The sequence below is a fragment of the Gobius niger genome (assembly GCF_951799975.1).
Source record: "Gobius niger genome assembly, chromosome: 13".
In the NCBI taxonomy this organism is placed as follows: Eukaryota; Metazoa; Chordata; class Actinopteri; order Gobiiformes; family Gobiidae; genus Gobius; species Gobius niger.
Genome location: NC_136864.1, coordinates 30,869,105 through 30,878,089, shown reverse-complemented (window position 1 = coordinate 30,878,089; position 8,985 = coordinate 30,869,105).

The window sequence follows — 8,985 nt, the reverse complement described above, 5'->3', positions numbered from 1 at the left end:
AGATTGAGGACAGAGGAGTAACAGAGTAGATTGAGGACAGAGGAGTAACAGTAGATTGAGGACAGAGAGGAGTAACAGAGTAGATTGAGGACAGAGGAGTAACAGAGTAGATTGAGGACAGAGAGGAGTAACAGAGTAGATTGAGGACAGAGGAGTAACAGTAGATTGAGGACAGAGGAGTAACAGTAGATTGAGGACAGAGGAGTAACAGAGTAGATTGAGGACAGAGGAGTAACAGTAGATTGAGGACAGAGAGGAGTAACAGAGTAGATTGAGGACAGAGGAGTAACAGTAGATTGAGGACAGAGGAGTAACAGTAGATTGAGGACAGAGGAGTAACAGTAGATTGAGGACAGAGGAGTAACAGTAGATTGAGGACAGAGGAGTAACAGTAGATTGAGGACAGAGGAGTAACAGTAGATTGAGGACAGAGGAGTAACAGCTTAAGGACAGAGGAGTAACAGAGTAGATTGAGGACAGAGGAGTAACAGTAGATTGAGGACAAAGGAGTAACAGTAGATTGAGGACAGAGGAGTAACAGTAGATTGAGGACAGAGGAGTAACAGTAGATTGAGGACAGAGGAGTAACAGTAGATTGAGGACAGAGGAGTAACAGTAGATTGAGGACAGAGGAGTAACAGTAGATTGAGGACAGAGGAGTAACAGCTTAAGGACAGAGGAGTAACAGAGTAGATTGAGGACAGAGAGGAGTAACAGTAGATTGAGGACAGAGGAGTAACAGTAGATTGAGGACAAAGGAGTAACAGTAGATTGAGGACAGAGGAGTAACAGCTTAAGGACAGAGGAGTAACAGAGTAGATTGAGGACAGAGGAGTAACAGTAGATTGAGGACAAAGGAGTAACAGTAGATTGAGGACAGAGGAGTAACAGTAGATTGAGGACAAAGGAGTAACAGTAGATTGAGGACAGAGGAGTAACAGTAGATTGAGGACAGAGGAGTAACAGTAGATTGAGGTCAGAATGGAGACAGCTTGTCTCTCTGTACCGTTCTGTAGAGGTGTGTCCAGCGGTGGAACATTGCGCCTGGACAAAGTCGAGATGGCTCCTCTCCGTGGGCCTGTCGTCCACTGCTCACCCGGATCACCTCACACCCCTGCCCTTGTGTCCAGCTCAGGCTCATGTGCGCCCCCTGCCTGCGGCTCAGGGGATGACAGCAGCCCACACCTGAACACATGCACCATTCATGGAGCACACTAAGCCATATGACAAAAGCAATGGACTCTGAAAAAAGGTTCTTCCAAATGATCCAAATCTGTGACTAAAGGCTGTGGAGGTGGCTTAAAGTTCATTGAATTCATTCATGTTTTATTTCTCGGGACGCTGGCCCGGGTCTGGCTCGGGGGTCACGCTCTGACATTGCCCTCTTCAACATGACTGATCGGTCAGGGATTACAATGGACAAAAAGCCCTACAATCTGGGAAAATTGAGCACAGTATGTCTGCATTTGTCAAACATGCGGAGAATATCCGGAGATGTGCAAGACATATCTTTGAGGTATGCAAATTTCAGATCTTCCCGGATTTGCCAGGATACTGTCCGGATATCTGACAGATCCATGAACTATGATCTTATTATATCTTCACGGATTTTAGGGCTTTTTTTTCCAGTGTTACAACCAATTCATTAGTTAAATCCATACAGTATATTGATTTTGTTTTCTGTTCTGTATATGTTGTTTACTTTCTTCATCCGTCTCTATTACCTATCAACTGACTGGTTCTTAGAGGTAGTCGTAGCAGCATCAGTAGTAGTATCAGCATCAGTAGTAGTATCAGTATCAGTAGTAGTATCAGTATCAGTAGTAGTATCAGCATCAGTAGTAGTATCAGCATCAGTAGTAGTATCAGCATCAGTAGTAGTATCAGCATCAGTAGTAGTATCAGTATCAGTAGTAGTATCAGCATCAGCATCAGTATCAGCATCAGTATCAGTAGTAGTATCAGTAGTAGTATCAGTAGTAGTATCAGCAGTAGTATCAGCAGTAGTATCAGCAGTAGTATCAGTATCAGCAATAGTATCAGTATCAGTAGTAGTATCAGTATCAGTAGTAGCATCAGCATCAGTAGTAGTATCACTCAGTAGTAGTATCACTGTCAGTAGCAGTATCACTGTCAGTAGTATTATCAGTATAAGTAGTAGCATCAGTATCAGTAGTAGTATCAGTAGTAGTATCAGTATCAGTAGTAGTATCAGTATCAGTAGTAGTATCAGTATCAGTAGTAGCATCAGTATCAGTAGTAGCATCAGTATCAGTAGTAGTATCAGTATCAGTAGTAGTATCAGTATTAGTAGTAGTATCAGTATCAGTAGTAGTATCAGTATCAGTATTAGTAGTAGGATCAGTATCAGTAGTAGTATCAGTATTAGTAGTAGTATCAGTATCAGTAGTAGTATCAGTAGTAGTATCAGTATCAGTAGTAGTATCAGTATCAGTAGTAGTATCAGTATCAGTAGTAGTATCAGTATTAGTAGTAGTATCAGTATCAGTAGTAGTATCAGTATCAGTATTAGTAGTAGGATCAGTATCAGTAGTAGTATCAGTATTAGTAGTAGTATCAGTATCAGTAGTAGTATCAGTAGTAGTATCAGTAGTAGTATCAGTATCAGTAGTAGTATCAGTATTAGTAGTAGTAGTGCAAGCTTTTTTACTCTGGATGAGGATTTATCATCATGAATATTTACAGTATTCCCCGTATAATCTCCTGTTCTTTTGTCCTCCCTCGTGTGTGTAGTACAGTACTGTATAGTACTGTACAGTACTGTACAGTACTGTACAGGACTGAGTTACCTTTTCATGTCTCCTTTACTCCTTTGTAAATATGCACTTAATCTAATAACAAAAAAAATACAAACATGACTGAAAAGGCCTGTCCACACTGTACACTTTAGGCACTGGCGCCACCTGCTGGTGTGGGATGTTCTTTGGCCTCATACAGAAGGTACTTTACTCGTGTGAAACATGAAGTGAGGTAACATGTGGAGGTAGAGAGAGACAGGAGGACAGGTGGCTGTGACCCCCCCCCGAAGCTGCCGCCCATGACCCACAGTTTGAGAAACGTTAGTGTAACACATGGGACTCACAGCCGAGCAGGAACATCTGTCGTCGATACGGAAACTGCAGCCACTTCACTGGAGCCAGCCGGCGCCGCAGGACCCGCCCCACGTGACCGGGATGGCTCTGCGTCGCTATGGTAACGCTGTGCAGGTAAATGGGCTCCACCAGGTGAGACAGGAGTGCCCCCTGCACACCTGTCACACACCACCTGAGGAGCAGCACCGCAGAACTGAGACGAGGCACCACTTCACTGCTCTCCTCATCGCCAAAATACTTGATAGTCTTTTATTCTAATATTAGAATTCATCATTCAATCATTATTCAATATTTGACATTATTTTAAGTTTAGTTCCTCAGAATATATCAGCACTGACATAAATCAGACCTTTACACTTAATTACATGATTTTTTATTTAAATTAAGCCATTACAAACAATGACAAAGGAAGCCACTAAATGAAAATGTTAGTTGTGGTCCAAACTCTTTGTTTCTTTGTTTCTTCATAAGGGAACTGCAGGCTAAAGTCTGACATAGGTCACATGTTGGATGAGTTAAAGGAACAGGCCACCATTTTTCCACACTGAAATATGTTCTTACCTGAGCTTAGACGAGTTGATGCGTACCTGTCTGGTCTTCATGCGTGTCCTCAATCAGGCAAAATGGCCAAAGATGTTGTTATTCCTATAGCTCCAAACGGGGGTGAAGTTGGAAGCGACCATGCTCTTCCATGGGCACAAAGACCAGACAGGTACGGCATCAACTCGTCTAAGCTCAGGTAAGAGCATATCTCAGTATCTAAAAACAGTGGCCTGTTCCTTTCAGGTGACTTACTTGGCCATCTTGTCAGTGCAGGACATGCTGAGGCGTGCTGTCCCGGGCTGAGACACGGGCACTGTCCCCTCTCCTCCGCTCACCTTCACTCGAGCACCACAGCTCCATCTCCGAGTCTGCTCTGATAGAACACAATCATCACTGACACATCACGCTTGACCCAAAGACAGAGTATGAAGCCTATGTGTACGCTCTGCCAAGGACTCACTGTCCCGGTTCGGCGCCATGCTGCCGGTGTAGGGCCAGTGCAGGCGAGCGTCTCCACAGGGAGGGCAGCTCAGGAACATGTGCAGCTGAAGATCATCACGCAGGCGGAAAACAGCACCCTCTCCTGGTACCGGGACGAAGGTGGAGCGGACCGCTGCATCTGACGGACCCCTGAAACACAAACATGTGTTTTTATCAGTCTGTACAGCAGCCTCAACATTAACATGGCAGGTTCATCCCTCACAAACAATGATCAGACACATGAGTAGATTTTCAACACTTTCCCATAGAGTTGTAATGTACCCTGCCCTTCATTGATACACTGCCAGTGCTCACTGCTCCCCATATACATGAACGACTCCATGGAGAGAGAATCCATGATGCAGCTCAGCCTCCTCCTACAGAGCTTGTTCCACAAAAATCTTGAATAAACTTCCACTCACAGAATAGCACTGATCACGTTTACGCCAAAATGTTTTTAGAACTGCGCACTAAGCAAACGCGTGGCCATAATCGATTGGACAACTATAAAGCGTGTTGTAGAGACTAAATGAGTGAAGCGACTTGCAATTTTATCCTAAATGGTAACAACAAAATGTCACAGGTGAGAGCAGGGCCGTGGGAAGATATTTTGGCTAGGGGGAGCTGAGAGACAAGATTGCCCCCCAAAACGCTATTTCTTTGCTTATTTCCTATTTATTTAATATTGCCTGTAATGCATAGACGATCCACCAGGGGGTGCTGTAGCGCCCTCAGCACCCTGGATTCCCACGGCCTTGGGTGAGAGGGGCATTTAACCAATAAAAAAACTGAGATACAAAGCTATAAATAGGACATTTATTAAATACCCAGTATAAATAATGGGCCCATGTTAGAGGAATATTAAAAGACTATTAAAACCAGCTAAAACAGTCGAGCGGTCAGTCCACGTCCTGGTCCTCTGGTTGGCGACCTCCATATCTCGGTCTCGCGCCTCCTCCAGTGAGCCACGTCCCCGCGCCTAAACCATCGCACCTACGTCATTGTGCCGGGACCGTGCGCCTCCTCCACGGGTCAAGGAACGTCTCTATCAGCTCTGCAACGCTACTGCCTCTGCTACAGCCGCCATGCGCTTCCTCGCCATCATAGCTTTGACAGCCGGGCCGGGCCGGGCCCTACTGCTCAGGGCGCCTTCGATCTCCGTCTGTTCCTCACCCTCGGGCCGTGGGTTTCCTCCCTGCTCTGTGTTCGCGCCCTTTTATGTCCATTGGTCCGTGCAACACAGGTGCACTGATTGGAGTGCCAGTTCCCGCCGCAAAGTGGGAGGCGGCTTGATTAAATACATGCATATATATATATATATATATATATATATATATATATATATATATATATATATCCCACTAAGGCCGTGACAAAAACACTGCTGCTTTGGTGTCTGCCGGAGTGACTCGCGGTATGGTGATCGTGATCATGTGAAGGGAGTTTTTTTCATTCCATTTCTTTAGCCTCAAAGGAATCACTGTTGGGTGCTAATCTATTATTCACATTATAAAAAAACATTCAACGGTGGATTTTCTTTTATTTGGGTAGTGAGCGTTTGTGGTGCACTTTGGGTTTTGCCTGCACACATCCCAGGTCCATGCAGGGTTTGCTTACATGATTCATTACCTCCTTACAGTCATTTTATATTTATATTTATAGCAAAGAGAACTGCAGCCACATGACTGCAGCGTCCAAGTGAAGAAGCCTTACACTCACAAGAAGCATTTAGCACAAAGCCAGTGTGCTTAAAGAGAACTATCACAACACTATACACAGGGGCCGGAGGGTGTCCGGTTTGGGAGCCTCAGGATCTCATCTATGCTGTTTGCGGACGATGTTGTTCTGTTGGCTTCACCAAACCAGGACCTTCAGCTGCTCTGGGACGGTTTGCAGCCGAGTGTGTAGCGGCCGGGATGAGGATCAGCACCTCCAAATCTGAGGCCATGGTTCTCCACCGGAAAAAGGTGCTTCCCCACTTCAGGTCGGTGGGGAGTCCTTACCTCAAGTGGAGGAGTTCAAGTATCTCGGGGTCTTGTTCTCAGTGAGGGACGGATGGAGCGTGAGATCGACAGACGGATCGGTGCGGCGTCAGCAGTGATGCGGTCGCTGTATCGGTCTGTCGTGGTGAAGAGGGAGCTGAGTCGGGGGCTCTCGATTTACCGATCGATCTACATTCCCACCCTCATATGGTCATGAGATTTGGGTAATGACCGAAAGGACAAGATCGTGAATACAAGCTGCTGAAATGAGTTCAGAAATTAGTTCAGCACCCTGCGAGTCCTTCGCAGGGTGGCTGGGCGCACCCTTCGAGATCGGGTGAGGAGCTCAGTTACCCCGGAGGAGCTCGGATTAGAGTCGCTGCTCCTTCACTTCAAAAGGAGCAGCTGAGGTGGCTCAGGTCGTCTCCTGCAGTAGGTGTTCCAGGCATGTCCTTTTGAGTCAAGGCCTCATGGAAGACCCAGGACACGCTGGTGGGACTATGTCTCCGAGCTGGCCTGGTGTCGCCCAGAACAGCTGGAGGAGCTGTGCGTGGATCGGGAAGTCTGGGTGACAAAGTAGGCTGAGGTTACTTTGTTCCCTTAGTTTGTTTTTGTCACGTTATTTAGTTATATTCAGGTATTCATTGTTTTCATATTTGTCCTTTTTTTTGCAATATCCAACTAAACTGTTTTGTTTATTTGTTTGGTTGACATCTCAGTTAAAGCATCACACAGACTATTTAGTTTAAAATCTTTATTTTGTGCAAAATGTTCAGTTTGTAAAGCATTGAACTCATCACAAATGGGTAATACTTACCACCTGGTCACAAAGAGGAGGTGCGTCCTCGTTTGTCAGCCATTTTAAAATCTTGGGGCATCCCAGGGACAAGTCCATGTGCAGGGGGGGACTAGTTTTGTGTTTATTGAACATTTGTTTGCTTTTGTTAAGTTATTTGTGTTTGTGTGTTGGCAAAGCCTAAACACATATTTGGGATGAAAGTAACCCGTGAGAATATTTCAGTAAAAGAAACCTAACCTGTAAATGTAAAACGTATACTTACCTCCAGGTAGAATGTACTTACCAGGGGAGGGGCTTCCTGCTATAAAAGGGTTGTGCGATCAGTCAAGAGAAAACCATGTAGCTGTGTGCATGGGGAGTCTTTCCTGAGTTCAGTTAAGTTCTGTTTGTTTTTTGTTAAGTTTTTTGACAGTTCTTTTTTTGTAAATATGTAAAGTTAGATTTTTTCCCCCACGGTGCAATAAATGGGCTACAATGGAAGTTTTAATTCTGCCTCCTGCTTAACCACATTGGCCAGCTTCCCCACACTGGGCATCTCTGATGGGACTGCTGCCCCCGCGACCCGGCCCCGGAAAAAGCAGAGGAAAATGGAAGGTAGGAAATGATTTCCCTTTGTATTAGCTGTAAAATAAACCATTTTGGACACCACTGAGTTCATGATAGATAGAAACTAACAGGCCAGACGTATAATTCATGTCTACAAATAAAATGTGTGATTTCAATGTGTTTATATTCGTCAACACTTTGCAGCACCACACGCTGCACAGCATACGCCACCGATTACCGAGCGAGTGCTAGCTTAATAAAGCTTAGCTAATACAGCTTTCTTTCCACTCACTTTGAGGCCTCTGTCAACCAACACATAGGCTGTTCTACACTGTGTTTCTCAATTGAACTATATTGAAATGAAGCTCCCGGGACGGTGTTCTCTTACAAAATGAGACGTCTTGCAGCAGGTGTCGCCATTGTGAGTTGTCCGAAGATTCGGGCATCTCACGCTGTCACCGGAGCTTATGAACATTAATGAGCAAATTTGACATCATTCGTGAGCAGTGCTACTGAAGAACCTTCAGACTACCTTTAAAATAGATTACTGGTGTCTGCTCTGTGTTTTACCCTGGTTAAAGCTCCGTCACCTCAACAGAAGCTCCAGCTGATCGTAGAGGAAGAACAACAGCGCTCTCCGACACAGCGCCTCGGCGTGACAGTCCCGGACCGTTAGGCTGTCGTCCACAGCGCTGTCCGAGCTAAAGTATTTAGTCCCTGTCGCCATGGCAACCACCTGTGCCGATCTGAGGTCCAGGCCTGGGAATTGAGAAGTGGAGATGCGTTGTTATTGTTATTACATTGTCTGTTCTGACAGGCCTTTAAAATGAACACCTGTGTTCATTTAATAAACTTTGTATTGGGACGATGCCACGGCCCCAACAATGTGTTTGCAAATGCTTCAGTGTCATCATCTGTTCCAAATTGTTTTTATATTGAGGACCTGTGACCCGAGCCTTCATCTGTTCAACACAATTTCTGCCACAGGCCAAACCCTTTAAAGCTCATCCACATGGGTAAGTAAGGTTAGGCTGGTTAACTCTGAGCCACAAACCTCATTTCTCTCATGGGTCTGTGTCTACAGTAGTTTACAGTTTAACTACTGTTGAAACATGAATAAAGTTACACAAATGTTCAAATAATAACTATGAAACTGAAATCAGAAACAACGTTCATTCACCTCTAATAGGGAGGTCAGCCCTCCCTTAGCTTGAGTTGGTGTGATGTATGGTCTAACACTGTGGCTAGTTGAAATGAGAGATTGTCCTGGGTCGATGCAGTCCCACAATCTCGTGTCCAAATGCAGCGACTGATCAATCAATCAATCTTTATTTATAAAGTGCTTTCATACATGTCATGTAACACAAAGTGCTTTACAGATTTAAAAACGTTCTCTCACACCCACACTCTCCCACAAATACAAACATACTGTCGCATTCACACTCTCCCCACCACCTCCCCAGAGACACACCACACAAGCACCACACACACTCAAGGTAAAACAATGGACATAAGGCTGAGA